This window comes from Siniperca chuatsi, linkage group LG17 (assembly GCF_020085105.1).
Source record: "Siniperca chuatsi isolate FFG_IHB_CAS linkage group LG17, ASM2008510v1, whole genome shotgun sequence".
In the NCBI taxonomy this organism is placed as follows: Eukaryota; Metazoa; Chordata; class Actinopteri; order Centrarchiformes; family Sinipercidae; genus Siniperca; species Siniperca chuatsi.
In genome coordinates, this window is record NC_058058.1 from 16,048,934 (window position 1) to 16,066,890 (window position 17,957).

General features: G+C 40.0%; 1 long non-coding RNA gene across 1 annotated transcript; it reads right to left on the reverse strand.

Moving 5' to 3' along the window:
- Positions 1-1,318: 1,318 nt before the first annotated feature.
- LOC122863960 lies at positions 1,319-15,414 on the reverse strand. The gene is made up of 2 exons (XR_006375117.1): positions 14,679-15,414; positions 1,319-7,555 (listed from the first exon to the last, which is right to left on the reverse strand). It is a non-coding gene; the product is annotated as an uncharacterized LOC122863960 (long non-coding RNA).
- Positions 15,415-17,957: the final 2,543 nt, after the last annotated feature.

Genomic DNA, 17,957 nt, shown 5'->3' on the forward strand with positions numbered 1-17,957 from the left:
AGATGCTCTTGTACGGAAAGTATATTTTGTCACACAATCAGACAGAAAGAGATCAGTAGTTGTGATCAAAATGCATGCTCGCCTGCTGAGAATACAGTATACAGGCAAGAAGGTATTCCCTTGAGTGTACATATATTACTCTGGTAGATTGAACTGATTTGTGCACGCTGCCTCTGTTTCCATCCATCAGAATTAAACAACTATAGATCCCTCTGTTCGGAGCTGTGGTCACTTGTGTGGCTGTCCCTCAGGCTACGCAGAGGGACAAACGGAAACACAGTGGAGGCGCGTAGGCAGATGTTGGTGTCTCCAGAGCGCTGGGATGCCAGATGGCTTCATGATTGATTTTTTTTTTTTTTTTGGTCCTCTCCCAATTCTTTATCACCACCTCTCCCTCTCGGTGTTAGAGGTGTGCAGCAGAGGACTTATCTTTTCGAATTGCGCCAGCCAAATCCTCTTCAGATGAGCACTTGTTGTATGTACTTAAGGTTTGATTTATGAACAGAAGTTATCTAGAGTACAGTTTTTGACAGCAGAAGGAGCCACTGCGGAACCCAGGCCACTGCGGTAAGGACTCAGCCTTGGACATGGGGTGCGTGAGCTACTGGGGCACCCCAACTGTGGCAGTGGTACTTGAGTAGAATCAGAATCAGTAGAATCCCTTCATTTGCCAAATATAATGAATGTGCTGTGCGTATGAGCTCACATGGTACAAGCCTAAAGGGACAGCGCAAGATGTGCTTTATTTACCACTCTGGACATATAGTGTGTGGAACAATGGAAGAGTATCATGAGTTAGCTGTGCTGAGTAGGATGAAGGCACTAAATAAGTTCCAAGCATATTGGAATATGGATGTAATTTGTGGGGTTAAGGTTCTCAGTAGTCCATAAAGGCTTTTGCTGGCATTATGAGCAGTACATGATTGTGCAGACAATGCTTGGCAAATAAGTAGAATGGACCAAATGACCAGATTATAGTCAGCTCCATCAATCAATAAAGGGCTGATTGTGTACGGTGACACTGCTTGATCTTAGAAGAGGTCTGGGAACAGGTTGTTTGTTAGGTGTGCGTGGTCCCTGGCAAGCCTGCAGTTTCCCTGTTATGATTTAAGAAAAGCTGCTTCAATGAGTATTATCCATGAGAGATCAGATTCACCAGGAACAGGTGAAATTGCCCTTTTTAATACAGTGTTCATGCTTTATGTATTGCACACTTAAGAAGTCACAGCATTTCCATTTCCATCAGTTTGTGTCTTTAGACTGTGAGTGCAGTATAAATATTATATTCTGTCATTAAAAGGGGTTATTTATTGTCCCCTGTGGCCATCTGTTATTCCAGACATGTCCTACATATTCAAACATTTTTTACGCTGGCATTATATATGCTAATGTGATATGGTGCATGCAGCTGCAATAAAATTGATATTCGACAATCTGGGGATCATATCTCTCTGGCAGGTCATATAGGGCTTTTATATCAACCAAACCTGTGTCGTAAACAGTATTGATAGTCCAGAGATCTGTTGGAGCACTTGAACCTGTAAAGTGGCTGATTGTGCTGTCACCTAAACCTAATGGACCATGCAGTGCTGTTTTACAATAGCATGCACACATTTATAATGGTAAACAATTCCCAGTGGAGAGATTTATGTTGTTTAAGTGGTAAACATGCACAAATAATAATGCTGGATTTTAACACAGTGTCTGGTGTATTAATGCTGTCAGCAACTCCAGTGGCCTTATATTGTTGTTAGGAAAGTGACGGATATGATTAACAATATTTTTGTATTTGGTGGATCCAATAAAAGGACCAAATCTGATTTCAATGTACCCATTTAACTGTTGTCAAAGTATGTAAACACAAATGTAATGTTGGATTTGTGTTTTTGCCTGTTCTTCCTCATTATGTCTTTTGTTTTTAATATTGAATTGTATGTCTTAAAAAAAAAAAACACCATTGGCGGGCTTCATTTATGAAAAACAATCCTAAAATACTTTTGATCTCTTATTGCGTATCCATTAAACTGTGACTCATCAGCATCCACGATGAGAAAAACAGGCTATCATCCACATTTAACTGTGATGGAGACGTGAATCAAGATACTTGGAGGGCAATGCGAGAAGAAAATGAGATATAGAAGGGGGAGTTTTCCAACCATATCCGATTGGTTTGATAACCAGCTGCTGAGTGAGATGGTGAAATGTCACGCCCGCGCCAAGTCGCCCCGTTCCCCCTGGTGTTGATGCTCTGCCCTGAAGTCTCTCTCAATTACTCATTGATGATGCTCTGCTGTTTGTTTCATAGGATCCTGAGTGTGTGTGGGCATGGTGAATGGTGGATAAAAGATAAAAACCATACACGCTTTTTTTAGTATGGTTAAAAAAATAAAAACTGTTAAAGTATAAAATTCCATACGAGTGCATCTTTCAACTTCAGCTGTTCAAGCGTACCACACTGCTGAAAATCATAGGATGGAACATTTGTACAATTCGGCATGAGACAAGCTGGTTTCTCTCTGACATGCACTGATGGGAAAACCTGCCAGAAATCTTTGCATTCTGACAAATGCTGCCTAGATACCACTCGGCTGCTTCTTAGGAAAATGAGAAGAACTGCAGAAGGCTGTGATGCTGCTGTTTCTAGCACCGTCTCATCCTAATCTGTGAGATATGCAGTACAAAATCACTCTATAAAATATCCTGAAATTCAACAAATGCGTCCACAGAAATGCTCTGTCGTTGCAATCTCTGCACACAGTGTAGGCCTCATTTTTGATCCGGTGTGGCGTACATGCAGCCCTACCGTCTCTCGCACCCCGTGTGTGTCTTTAATGATAATGCAAAACAAGGCTCCCCATCGTGCAAGTCTTTGGAGATGCTCAGGCTTCAGTTGTCAGGGAGGAGGAGCAGCACACACACACACACACACACACACAATGACAGGAGGCCATTTCCACACTGCAAGTCTGTTCAGTTTTATGTAATCCCCAATACCCAGAACAGCTCAGGAGCAGTGGCTGTTGGCTGCATACATTAGATGACTTTAGATGACACTTTAACTTTCAGGAGGGACTCCAGACGGTGCAGTAAACATGTGAGGCCTAGATACAGAGATAGCATTGCATTTCTTATGCACCGCCACTACCTGGCATCTGATTAGATGGATCATGTAGTGAAGAAAGCAGCCAGGCTTCCATGAAGTCACTCAGTCGGCAAATGAGTTAAAAACCATAACCAACAATTTTACAGTTCATCAGTTGTGTCTGAGCACTACTGCAGTTTTATTTGATGGAGCATGTGTGTCATTTCCATTTGGCAGAACTCTTCACTTCAACTCTTCTCTTCATAGATTTCAGTTTTTCCAGGCAGCAAGGAAAAACAAACAGCAATTAACCTTGCCAGCTTTTAACACTATAGACATTCAGAATTGTAAGTGCAACTGAGAAAAGACAAGCAACATCTAATGGATTTTGTTGTGAAGAAAATCAGGAGATAGATGGCAACAAAGAATTTAGATATGAATTTAATTTTAATTAAACATGCATATGTAGAGCAGTGATGTGAAACACAAATGCCACAGTAACATTAGAGCACAGTAAGCATGGTAAGAACAATCTGATACAAATGATGTACTCTCCAAATACTTAAGGCCAGTTTCACAAACTTGCTTTTGCCTTTTTCAGCTGAAAGCCAAGGATCAGGCTTATCTAATCCATGTCTGTGAGACCAGCCAATGCAGAATCAAAGACAGCTTGATTGTTGCTGATTTGCCTTGAGTTATCCTCTCTGTGTTTTCAGTAGAGTTGGTCCTCACCGGGAACTGCCAAGGAACAATGTAAGAGTCTTGGCTTTTCCAAAATACGATTCAGCCGAGAACCTCACAGATCACAAGAACAAATGTACTTTTCACTTTCTGCAATGCAGTGATTTGCATCCACAATCCATACACACAGCTAAGGCATGACCAGAGTTAATTGATAATTTGCAAACTTTTCATTTTCTCATTAAAAAATCTTCTGATCCCATTCTCAGTCTGAGCAGTTTGAACTTAAGTATGAATCATTAAAAGGAGTAGATGGGAATATTTGACTTTGATTATGAAGGTGATTGTGGATGATATCTCACCCTTTTCAATTACTGTCACTGTCAGAGTGTAGCTGTAAATTAGACCATAGCTTTGTTAATGACATCAATGGACTAGTCCTTGATAATGACTCACTTGTCAATTGCTCAGACTTGCTACACAGATGATTCTGACCACAGGCGCTCTGTTGCACACTTAGGAATACAACAGGTGGTTTTTGATCAACCATCATGCTTGTTTTCTTGCTGTTCTTTATTTTGTTGTACTTGATGAAATTACCAAAAAACGATGCTGTGTCCTGAACATATTTCTTTATTTTTAACCATCAAAATGACACATATGGGATATGTTCAGACTGCAGCAGTTTTTATCTGCTTGTGACATGGGTCTAGGGACCGCAACGGTGTTCAGTCAGTCCATCACTTTGGTCAAGACTGAAATATCTCGACTCAACTATTGGATGGATTTTCATCAAACTTGGTACAGATATCTCTACTGCGATTCCTTCATACTTTATTTTCTTTCCCTGTCGGATGCAATGTTGAAGCCTGTCTAAGAGCAGAGTCATATTTGGCAGAAATGATGTACTTTGCTAAAGAGAACACAAGAGTCACATTGATTCACACCCAGGCAGACTGTGATTTTTCACAGCCTCCCCCAACATAGCCTACATTGACAGAATACCTCTTTAATGTGTTCCTACGAAATAAAATGCTTCCACAGGCGATTAACCATTCCACCCCACTCCCATTCATTTCACTTCATCAGATTACTTGATTGCTTGCTAAATGGACTGCCCAGCGCCCCCCCCACCAGGGAAATATACTGTATTTCCTTGATTTATTTTTCCTTGCACACTGTTTTTAGACATTCTATCAGCCTTAGTTCAGTTCAGTCAAGTGTACATCAGGTTTTGAGATATTTATTATTAATCCTTTCCAACACATTTTATATTCAGGTCTACATAGTGGCCTAGAGCTGTTTTAGAGTTTCAGGTTGTGAATAGTGAAATTGGGAAGGTAGTGGTAGTTTACAAATTATGTAGACTGAATTAAACAGCAAAAAAATGTTTCTGTTCCAATTTTGCAGATTTCCTCCTGCATTCAGGGTCTGACTGCAAACTGACTGAAACCATTGGCTATCTAAAGGCTGACAGCCTGACTACCTGCCTCACATAGAGTACATCCATTAAAGAAATAGTTTCCTCCTGTTTTCAGTCTTCATGCTAAGCTAAGCTAACCGGCTCCTGGCTCCAGCTTCATGTTTAACAGACGGGTATGAGCGTGGTTTCGATCTTCTCATCTTACTCTGAAAGAAAGCAAGTGTAGTTCTCAAAATATCAAACTACCACAATCTGTATCCCAACATGTCCCATCTCAGACCAGGGCCACCTCAAGTCAGGGGAACATGGATCATCCATCCCTAAACCAGATCATTAACAACCTGGGTGAAAGGCGATAGATGTTGTGCCCACTACTCTAAACTTTTTCAGATACATCAGAGAAATTATCTGTGTACAGTATGAGAACATTCACTGCATGTATTGTTTTTAGACACAGTGGAGACTTAATTTTATCGGCGAAATGGCTGAGTGAGATCTCGTTGCCTGATGCTGTTTTCTCATGATTCTCCCAGGAGATGAAATAAGTCCTACACCTTGACGTGCTCCTGATTTGGAGTGCTAAAGACATTAACATTGCTTTTCATAGTGAATGATTAAATTGAATTCTGCCTTCTCTTGAGGGGCTTTTTCACTTAAGTGGGGTAGTGATGCAGGTCATATGAACAGATCCCTTGCTGTCTGGGTGTAGTCATGTGTGAATTAAACGGCTCATCACTTTGCAGAGGCAGTGTCAGCTGTGTAAGTCAATTGTGATGGTCTTCCACATTTACAATACACACACGAGCATGCGTGAGTTTGTATACCAAACACAACCTGACACACCAGTCTGAGAAGTCTGTTGTCCATGCTTTATTTTACTCAGCAGTGTACTTGAGATGCCACGTTACCATATTCTGAGCTTATTCTAAATTAAAATGTTTTTTAAATAATTTTCCTTCCAGAGAATTAATTACTGTAGTCTATTAATCTTATCTGTTGGTGCAGAAGCAGCGGATAAGAAACTGGTTAGGAAAAAAGTAGCAGGAAGCAGTCAAGCTCCAAGCTTAAGCATCTGAGAACTGGCTAATGTTCTTTTAAGAGAGAGGCAGCACTTAGAGCTCTTTAGCAGTTGCCAAGTCTAGGAAAAAAAACAACCTATCCCTGCCTCTGCATAATTCATTACCTATGTGATGATGATGTGCTTGGTCAGACAGACAACCAACTACCCTGGCAATGGAAATTGAACTTAGATTGATGCAGCATACACATGGTATTAATCATCTAAGTCATTGAGCTGATGCCTTATCCAGTGTTGATAAACCATATTCATTCATCTCTCTACATGGTTACACTCATACACAGGATACCCCCCCCCCCCCAGTGATTTTACTTTCTGAAGTAAGTATTGATGCAGCAGAAGTTAGCTCTTCCTGGAAAATAAGTTTTAGTGTAATGACAAAAGTTCTAAACACAATGGTCCATTTTACTTGTTTCTGAAGCTTTGTCAGCTTATAGAGGTGAGCTAAGAAAGGTGAAGCTGACGAAGGCCACTAGATGTTCTTGAAAGCTTCGGAAACAACATGTAAAATGGACCTTAATTGTGTTGATTTTATTTTATTTTTTTAGGTTAAAGGAATCGTTAGGGTACTGCACTTTTTGCTTTCTTGCCAAGAGTTAGATTAGAAGATTGAGACTGATGTCTGTAGGGTAAATATGAAGTTACAGCCAGCACCTGGTTAGCTTAGATTAGCATAAAGACTGGACACAGGGGGAAACAGCTATCCCGGCTCTGTCCCAAGCTAACAAAATCCACCTATCAGCGTGTCTGAAGCCCTTTTGTTGTGTGTAAACACGACATGACAGACCTAGGCTAGGTGGTTCTTTCTATTTCCAGTCTTTATCTAAGCTAAGCTAATTAGCTGCTGGCTGTAGCTTCACACTTTGCGTACAGACATGGGAGCGGTATTGATCTTCTCAATTAACTCTCAGTTAGAAAGCACATAAACATATTTCCTAAAATGTCGAACTATTCCTTTAAGAGTTCAAGCTCAAGTTTTTGAATTAGAGGATGTTCTAAGAGACAATAGTGTTATTATAACAAGAGTTACACAGTCTTCCGTGCCCCGCATTGGCTAAGGCACAATGAATAAAGCATGGTGATGATTGAAAAATTAAGTATATGTTTCCCTATACTAGCAGCAGGGTATTCCTTTGCTACACACACTGCCTCTTCTGGCACATGGTGCCAGCCTGGTTGGTGCAGAGTTCCAGTGAATGCCAGAGCATGGTGAGGCTCCGGCAGTGAGCCAAGTCTCTGACCTTTCCAGCGTGCCGATCGATAACGCTCAACATCGCAGGGCTCCGGAAATCTGTCAGCAGAGAGACAAGAAGCAGAAGACACACACTGTCAGATGATGCGCTAATTGCTTGCGGTTGCTAACCTCCCCTACCCCTGCTGGGTGGATCCAGCCCCCCTGCCTCTGGGCCCTTCTGTTGGCACTGTGTATCTGCTAGGTCACATAAGACAGCATACATACATACTCTACATACACAAAGTCCCATAAACTGCAACAACTATGGTATATGTAAACATACTATAATGTACCTATTATAAACTGGGTCACATTAGCCTCATGTAAATACTGTATACTGTGGTAGACATCTGTTTTACAGGCTTGATGGATAGTTTGGCATAACTGTGTTATGCAACCCAAATTGTCTTGTTTTGGATGCCCCTGCACTCCTATATTGATATGAGAAATGAAAAGGAACACAAAACATAAGCTTCCCTGGATAAGAACATCTGCTAAATACACAAAAAAAAATGCAAATGCAATGCAAAGTGCATATGACAGCCTCCTTTTTGCCCTGGAAAGCTAAACTGCAAGTGCTCACACTGTTCTGTATAAATACTCAGTTCTTTGAATAATAGTACCCGAAAGTGACAGGTGAGCAATGCTCAGCGGGTAGTGGTATGGAGATGGTGCATGTAGGACTGCGCTCATTGAGCCTGCTTGCTGGTAATAAGCCTGCAGACATGTGGAGGAGTGGCAGTGAGCAGGGCCAACTCCTCTTTCTGCCTAACTCTGCTTTCATCGCCCTGCTTTCATCAAGCTCAAGTGCCACAGCTATTAGACCTTTGTGCAGTGTTGAAGGAGGGAAGCTGAATGTGCCAGCACGGTTGGCTAGGTTACTTCCAAACTGCTTCGCACAGCAGCTCTTTGATTAACTACTCAAAATTATGATTAGCCTTAAGCATTCTGATTTCTTAAACATACTGAATAAATAAATTTGGCCCCTAATTTCATTTTTGTGTTATACTTTGCGTCAAAAAACATCAAATGTTAATAGACAATCCTATTTACAGACTCTGAATTGATTTATTTCAGTAATTTTGAACCAAATATCATGAGACTTGAAATGCTTAAAATCTCTAAATTGTAGTATTTTTAGCAGTATATTGGTAAAAGGGTTCTCATATTTTGTAACTGATGTGCAAGCAGGTGGAATTTACTCATATGTCTGTCACTGACACAGAAATACACATGGACACACATATTACCATTCTCTTCCTTTTGAATGGATTAAATTGCTCACCACCTGTGAATGCTTTCACAATAAAGTCACAACTCCTGTTCTTAGCTGTCTCTCTATTTTATTCTTTTTTCTCATTCTCTACATTCATCATTGCTTCTTTATGCCTCGTCACTTCTGAATGCATTATGATACACTGTTTCTTGCAGAGATTCAGAGCACGTCATCATATCCGTCTCTGGTGCCTGCAGATCTTCCACTGGATGCCAGAATATCAGTCTTGATGAGTGTCAGCAGTGTAGCAGGTACAGTATGTAGTTTTCTTTCTGTACCAACATGCTTTTATGACGCAAACATACAAAAGATGCAAGGAAAGACATGGAGACACAAAATCTATTGAGTGGAGGCAGCCAGAGGCAGACTATAAAGCTCCTGCCGGAGAGGAGCCGGTGAGTGAGTGGCAGGTGGCCTGGCCCCAGGGACTCCTAATGAAGAGAGTCTGCCTGCCTGCTTATCGATCCAGCCACATCAGCTGATCTGATGCCTGGCTGGCAGGGGGTGGGGGCGCGGCTTAATGGGCACCCGGGGCCACACACACAGTGGGCGGAAACCTTGCGCTCAACAGGTGTGTGTGTGTGCTTGCCTGGGAATAGTAATGTTTATGTTTTGAGAGCGTGTGGAAATATATTGGTGAGTAGTTTGTTTGTGACTTAATGTGGTGTCAGAGAGTACTTTGAAGCATTTTTACACATACAATTCAAGATGTGTGTACTTGAGTTGGTGGATATATATAGGTATAAGTCAGTTGTCTTTAATGTTGAACCTCTTTCTCATCGTTTGGTACAGCACATGAAAAGACGAGGCAGAGGAGACAGCAGCTGTCCACCTGTCACACTGTAACAGCATTTCTAAACCACTGTCCAGCATAATCTAGTGTCACACACACACGCACACGCACACACACACACACACCTCTGCCATCACAGATGCTCCTTCAAGCTCATTATTTCTGGGACTGTCAGCTTGTGGCTTGTTGTGTTGGTTGGGTAATGCAATCTTAAACCCAGCTATCAAATATGAATAAAGCGCTGACTTCCTCATCTATCTTTCATGGCTTTCATTTGGTAAGCCATTTGCCTGCGAAAAACATTTTGCACGTTCCCTTACTATTGTGAATAATGTGCTCGAGCAGCAGCAGTCGGTCTATTATAAAACTGAACATACCGTTCTGGCTTATGTGTGAATATTATTGTTCAGGGGGGTTAAAATATTTGTGTGAATGAGGCTTTATTATAATAATAAGTGATTTTAGAAATTTTCATTTCAACGTTTGTGTAACATCATGACTGCATAATATACAATACAAGGCTGTGTTGGGGAGTGTTAATGTACAATTTACTGTGTATTTATCTATGTGTGTGCTTGTCTTTTTCAATTATGGTTAATCTGCCTGAGATAAACTTGTCAATATGTGCATACATATATTATGTATATGAAGCACTATTCATCTTCTCCAAAGACGAATAGGGCTTCAAACTTGTGATGACAACATGCCAGCCCTCAGCTTCTCCATAACTGGGAAAGATGTTAATGGTGACTATAGGAGCAACGAATGGGGATTTCTGTTTCTGAGCAGCTAACACTGCGGAAGAACAAAGCTCTGGTGATAATAAACACTGAAAATACTTCTGAAATGGATTAAAAAAAAAACAAAACAAAAAAAAAACACATACAAAAATCCTGAGACTGAGCTGCATTTCTGCACAAGTGCTCATGGACTTGACACTGCACTCCACAGTTCACATTGCTGAGCCATTAGGATGTCAACATTCCACAAGCACTGATCAATACACACGTTGGAGCTCAGAGAGGCTGGGTATCTCCTGTGTCCATTAGTAGAATCACCAATGTGGAGAAATAGAAACTATATCACCAAGTGTTCTTCACTCACCCCGTGGAGCCATCTTTATTATGGAGAGAGACACACCAATCGGCTCACACATATAAATCGTCCAATGGCTTTGAACCTCTTTGTCTTGGTGGATGGAAAGGGGTTGTGTATAATTAATGCTGGTGGGGTGAGCTGAGGTGGGAGGTCTTGGAAAGCTGCCGTCCACCTCTTCCATCTGTGAGCATATGTGCTGTGGGACGGCACGTGCACATGCATCAATGTCTGTCATTAACTTGACCCAGAGAAATGCCTGGAGGTTCTTTTTCTGGGCCTCTTTTTCCCCCTGCAGCTTATTCTTCATCTCTCTATCTAATTTCCCCTCAATTCCTCCTTTGATCTCTGTGCCATTCTCTCTATCTTCCTTTCACTCCCCCGAAAGTGTCTGTAGTTTCACTTTGAGTGACAGTTTGTACAAGATTTTGTGTGCCGAAGAATGGCCATGCATGTGATGAGCGTGAGAGTCTGTGTGCATGTGCTTGTGAGCATGTTTGTATGTGTAAGTCAGTAGACTTGTGTTTGCTTTTGTGTATATGTATCTCTTCATACCCACTAATTAGAGTGACAGTTTTTATTAATAGTTTGGGGCTAATGTGCGATAGCGTGACTCCAGCTTTCCTACTAGCTCGTTTACCCTGCTCTCTCACCACCCCGGGCTCTAATTATCAAGCTGACGATCTGACATTCGACCACTAAAACAGAGACGACACGTTGACATATTGTCACTTCCAACTTTAGACTGAACCTCTTAAAACCTGAGGTTACGCCGTATTCCACAGACTTGTTCCATCTTGTCTGTCTACCTCTAAGCATGTCTGAAAACTGCATTGAGGCCAGATTATAAAACATTGTCTTGAAAATGTTTGAAAGGAATATTTCTGAAGTGTATATGTAATTCATAGAGTCCAGATTTCCCAGTCTCAGATTATGAATGCATATAATTCTGCACGTCAAGAGTGATTAATCAATCTTGGAAAACAATAACATGACAGCAGACAGTGTGTGACAGTATGTTGATATATTTCACACGTTATTATACTGTAGTAGGTGGGGTCAAGTATACACTGACAGACACGGCAGTTGTACTGGTATATAAGGAATGTTAACATGCATAGATCAAAAGGATGCAAGTTTGGGGATCTATCTTCTGACTGTGTTCCTTGTCAGCGAGGAGATGCTTTAATCACAAATCCTTGCATGGATCACACATGCATGTAGTATATACATAATGATTTCTTTCAAATCAATCGTACACCACACAAAATATTGTAAGTAAAATATATATATATATATATCTACGTATGTATCTATATTTGCTTGACATACACATTCTGAACATCTACTCTTGTCATATCTTGTTATATTCAACCTAGAGGCATGTGGAATTGTTGCTAAAATCAGCCTGATCAGCCTTGCTATAGAGCAGCTATGCTGTAGATGACGCTGGAAACATTCATTGTAAGTGTGATTATGTAAGACATAGTTCTTGCTATTACTAAGACTTGACAGTAATCAAAATAGTGTCCTCCCACAGCACAGCCGCAGCTGAAGCTCTTTTGAAGGCAGTGGCCTACTTTACACAGTCTCTTCTCATATTCTTGATTTAATTTCAGAATGGAATAAGAAAGGCTATGATAACCTCTTCTGACCAGGACAAATGTAGCATGCCCATTCAAGATTATCTCTCTAGGGTGCACAGCAGAGGACATCCTTTAAATGAGAAACATGCAGTGAGCATTTTATGTCCATTGTGACACAATAGTGGGCCTGGAATTCCTGGGTACACCCTGCTGCTGTGCTCCAGTAGCTCATTTTATTTGCTATGGTTGATGTCTGTCTCCCTGTCAGCAAACTAGCCACAGTTTTTTGCCTTTCATGTTTTTGTATTTGACACTTTTGCAATGATAATTACATTCAAGTCACACAGCTAAGCATCTGTTTTTCTTAAAGATAAAATACCAGCCACACTCTGAAAACCCCTGTAGGTCATAGACAACACTTACTGCTGTTTCCAGATTCCTCAAAGACTATTTTATCTAGCCTGAAAAATATATTTGCAGCACAATACAGAAGATGTTACTTGTTTCCCAAGTTGTGACTCTGTTTCTTAAACCAAACAAAAGCCTGAAGTGACACCTTCTCCTCCTTTGATGGAGCGAACTGAACTGTTATCATACAGTATAGCCTATTTAAAAAATAATAAAAATATATATAAAACATAGCTATTAACATTAATATAGAACTGAATGAACCTTGTCATGTGAAGTACCTGTCAACTTTAAACTTTGGCTGTACTTGTTGTAAGTCCAGGCATGCTAACAAAGAAGTGGCTAGGCTAGTGAATAATGCCACAACAATGCATCGCATCCCACAATGCGAACAACAAGCTCTTTTTATGTGGTAAAAAACATCTTTATTGTGCCGTCCACGGACCCATTTTCGTTCCAGTTTGATAGAAGAGTATTTGAAGAGTCTGGAAATGTCTTTAAGAGAGGTAAGTGTTGTCAAACAACCTGTAGGTTTTCTTTTAAAGTTTTCTTTGGATGGATCTTTGACAGGCTAACGTTAGCTCCAGTGACGGCTGGTGGAAATTTGTCTAGGTAGAGCTGTGCCACATCCAGTCAGTTCCAGCAAACATCCCAGTATGATTTAATGCAAAAAGAGTGAATATATCAAAAAGGAATTCCTACCTTGTGGTTAAATATTTAACAATTATTTTATTCCAAGATAAAATAAAGCAGTAAGTAATGCCTTGACAAACATATCAGGACATCTTATTTTGGTCACCCACACAGGCCAATTCATTATAATATAAAACATGTAATAGAAAGATTTCTTTAGATGCCTTGTAGACTTGTTGTTATTATTATAGTAGTAGTGGGTTCAGGGAGGGTGGCGCCCTAGCACCCTCTATTGGCCAGCCGCCTCTGGTTAGCTCCAAAATGTGAAAACAATGATTAACTACGTAAGAGACACAAACTTACGCTAACTTTACTGTAACTGTAACATTAGCTGCATATGTTTGGTCTAATAATTTACTCAGTAAACTGATAATAAATATTTTGTTAATGGTTCCTACACAGAGTTTTAGCCAAGCAATTATATTAACCCATCAAGCTGGCCACAACTTTAACAATCGGCTAGACACATGACGTTATTTCCATAGCAACGGGTTGATGACTCACTCAAAATAGCTTTTTGTGACCAAATGTAGTTACCAAGCAATTTTGTTTCCCTTTGATCTATTTTATTTTTGTCAAAGGTGACACTAATACTCTTGAGTATTAAGTATCAGCAGCACCCAGTAGCTCCCATCTCTTTTGAACCCAAAACCTTTTTGAACTTGAAAATCCATTAGTTATGGAAAACAGTGACTTCATTGCTACCCTTTAAATGTTGTTGTACATTGATGTTTAATCTTATTCAGATGAATATAAACATCATATTTATTGTCTCACAGTATTGTGTACAAAGGGAGCTGACCTTTGTGGGTATGTACAGAGCAGGCGTGATTTTCAACTTCCACATTCAACTCTTCAGACTCTGAAGGTGGGTCAACTTACACCTTTTTCTTTTGTTATTAGTTTGTTGATTTTGGTAACCTCACGAAACCCGAGCACAAGTCTAATCGGCCAGTATAACTGTAAACACCTGTGGGGCTGTGCGTCTCAAACTCAGCTGCCACTGTCTTAACTTAAATGATTTAGACTAACCTATAACCCCCTCAAAAAATAGGTGAGGTGGGATTTTTGTACTATTAGACAAAAAAATTAATTTGTTGTAATATTCCAAAACTTGTGCCAACACTTTTCACACTCTCTACTTGTTGGCCAGGTTCCTTTTCATCCCACAACATCCTCCTGAGCCTGTAAGAAGGCTGTGTCCTGCTGTTTTTCCATTTGTGTTTTGTGATCTAATAACTGTAATGTGTTGTGTGGTTTAAATTCAGTTGGTCTTGTATTTTTAGATAGCCAGTGAATGGTGAATTGATGGAGATGTGAGGATCTTACCCATTTGTCTTCTTGTTCATTTCAAGGTGAGTTCCTTTTAGTGAATATTTTCTTTTAGTGGTTAAAGAGTCTGCATGCCACGAATCTAAAAATCTGCTTTATATATAGTTGTAAAAAACACATTCCGAGGCATTGCCATGACCTCCAGTTGTAGTCAAATAAAACATCCAGTAAAGCAAGATAAATGTTCAGGCATAATATCCCACAGATGCTGCACAACAATTTAGAACAAGTTTGACTCGCAATCTTCTCACCAGTTTTGTCCATGGTCTGTGTCATACAGCATATCTCACTAAATGAGTCGCACAAACTTCTTCAGATCACAACAACAAAAAAAATCTCACCCCAACAAAAGCCAATCTGAGTCATCCCTCTTCTTTATCACAAGGGGACATTTCCTAGTTGACAGTCTGCAGCGTTTTTATGTTTTCCAAGCTCATAAAACATGCATTCTCCACTGCCATGCATGGAACACACCCTGTTGAAGAATTGCTCCTCAACTTGTTGGTATGCATGGAATTCGTAGGACTGTGACTCCAGATTCTGAAACCAATTATTCAAATAGCTGCCACTGTAACTAGCAGGGCAAGCGTGTCAAGAACAAGGGAAAGAAGTATCTCAGAGATTCATAATAAAATGTATATTACACTGTATAGTAGAGTTACTTGTCTGCACCATTTCAAGATAGAGTCCGATGTCCTTGGGTTGGAGTTTTGAGATCAGTCATGTGTGAGATAACTCTGAACTAAGGTATTGCACTTGGATAAATGAAAGTCTATTCTAGCTTTTACTTCCAGTGTATGTGAATGTGCGCTAAGAAGATCACAGCAAAGCCTTTTCATGCTGCCATTTTTATGTTCACGAATGTGAAATATGATACCAAATCAAATTAGGCCTTGATGACATAAAGACATATACAGACCTCACAATAATGTCCCACTGTGGCTAAATAGAGAATCAGTGATGGGATGGATGGATGGATAAATGGGCTAAACTTTCCATCTCCATCCTCACACACGCTCCAGAAATATTGATCAAAACAGCAGAGTGGTGTGATCAAGTGTAAAAAAAACAGTTACAGAATGAGTTTCCATAAAAGTGACATGAAGATGATTAATTATCCATCAGGCCATTCAAATATCTGCACATTTTGTAAACAAGTAACAAAAGATACATGGATATTCCATCAGTGAGCACAACCATCTGAGCTATGAAATAGGAGAGCATCAGAAATATCATTTTTCATTCATCCTGTTCTGAATACCTGGCATTTAAAATTCATAGAGCATCTTGTGGCGTATTGTCAGAGGTTTGGTGAGGGATGTCCTCAGGCCACCCCATTAATCTCTATTAAACAGGGACATGTCAGCCAGCTTTGTGTTTGTGGATTGGATACTGCATTTGAGTCTTGAGTGTCAGGTTAAAACTTGGTAATTCTTTAATTTGTTCTGATTCATTTCTAAGACCATCAGTACATAAGACAAAGATACATAGGACATAGATAGTCAAATAAACACAATCACACTACCTGAAAGCTGTTGTCTAAGTTGCTACATCACTGAGCATGGTCATTGAATCTATAGTCATAATATAAAATTTCATCTCTGATTGCTCAAGTACCAACATCTGCATAATTATTTCACTGTGTGCCCTTCACACCACACAAATATGTTCCAATTAGTGGTGATATATTGGCTTGACATCTCGTTTAGTGAGGAGGGGCAGACTGCAGAGCCATGATTGAAAGCTTAATGAATGATTCATAATCTGAAATGAAATGGACATTTTCATTTGGGCATCTGCAACAATCATTAGCTGGACACATAGCATTTCTACATTAGAAAAAAACAAACAGTGTCAATTTAGAGGCGCTGATTGATTGTACCTGGAAATGTCTGTAGGTGCTGTTATAAGACAAACCACAGTATGTGCTAATTAAGAAACACATTTTCAGAGCTTTTCATTGCCAACTGAATTATAATTTCCTCACCTTGCATTTAAAGAACTGCATTTGCTGTTTGATGCAGTGTTCTACTCTACACTGTTTGTGCTATACGACATATTGCTAATTCACTGCTGTCTGGATGTTGGAAGAATGTTTTGAGCAGGGAGGGATGTTGTCTTGTGCGAAACAAACAGATGGGACGACAACCTGACCTACTTCTTCATCTGGACCACTCTGAATAGAAAAGAAGGATGACTACTGAGAGGAAAGGGAAAATAGCGCTTGTTTTTGATTTGCTTCACTTCTTTTTTTATTTTATTTTAGCATTTTGCTTGCTATACTGCTACGCTCTCTGCACTTGCACTTTGATTAAACTTAACTTGCCTGCTTTCTTCAGCCAATTCTTCATGTCACATAAATTAGGAACCAGATATTTCTGACTTGGGAAACTTGGACAAATCTTTCATATAACGGATGTGCTTGTCAGAGGGACAGAAAGATCTTGTTATTCCAGCAATCCTCCAGGGCTACAGTATACCCAGTTCCTTTGTGTGTAGTGTACATGAAGCTGCTTGGCCTTGTGATAAATGATCTGTGTTTTAAGAAGTCAGGAGGGTCAGCTCTACCATATCAACCATGATGGCTTTATGCTTTAAACCCCTAATGAAGATTGAGGAAATTGGTTGTGTTGGAGGAGGGTTGGAAATCATCTTATAATTAGAAGTATTTGCTATGCAAAGATTATTTCATAATGCCCATTTCTGATAACAATCTGAGCCTACAGAATGAATTAATCTGGACAAAAATTAAATGCTTGCAGATGGTATATTTTAATAGTAGTGCATACGCTGACATTATCCTCTGTAAAATGATAAAAGAAATCTTATAGTTGTCACCATCATCTTTCAAAATGAAGACCTGCAACTCCTGTCACCTGTGTTGCACTTTGGACTTGACTTGAATATCTCATCACTTAAGCAAAGTTGTTGCGTCCTCTCCATGGAGTGGACAACGTAGAGTGACGCAGCCACAGTTCACACCTGTATCCACACAGTGATCATAACAAGGCAATCTTTATGCCATGTGCCATATTCATCCTCATCCTGAATTGGAAAAAACACATTACACTCCTATTTGTGCTTTCATTCAGGTGCCCTTTAAACAAACCCCCTTGACGCTGATTGTAATTGTGCATGTGATACAATTGCGTGGGGCAAACTGTATGTGCCTCTGTTTTGAAATACAGATGCAGCTATTTTTCCCACATGTGGAGAACAGTTACCGTCTGGCAGCATATTCTGTTCACTTCCCACGCCTGTTCAACAATACCATGA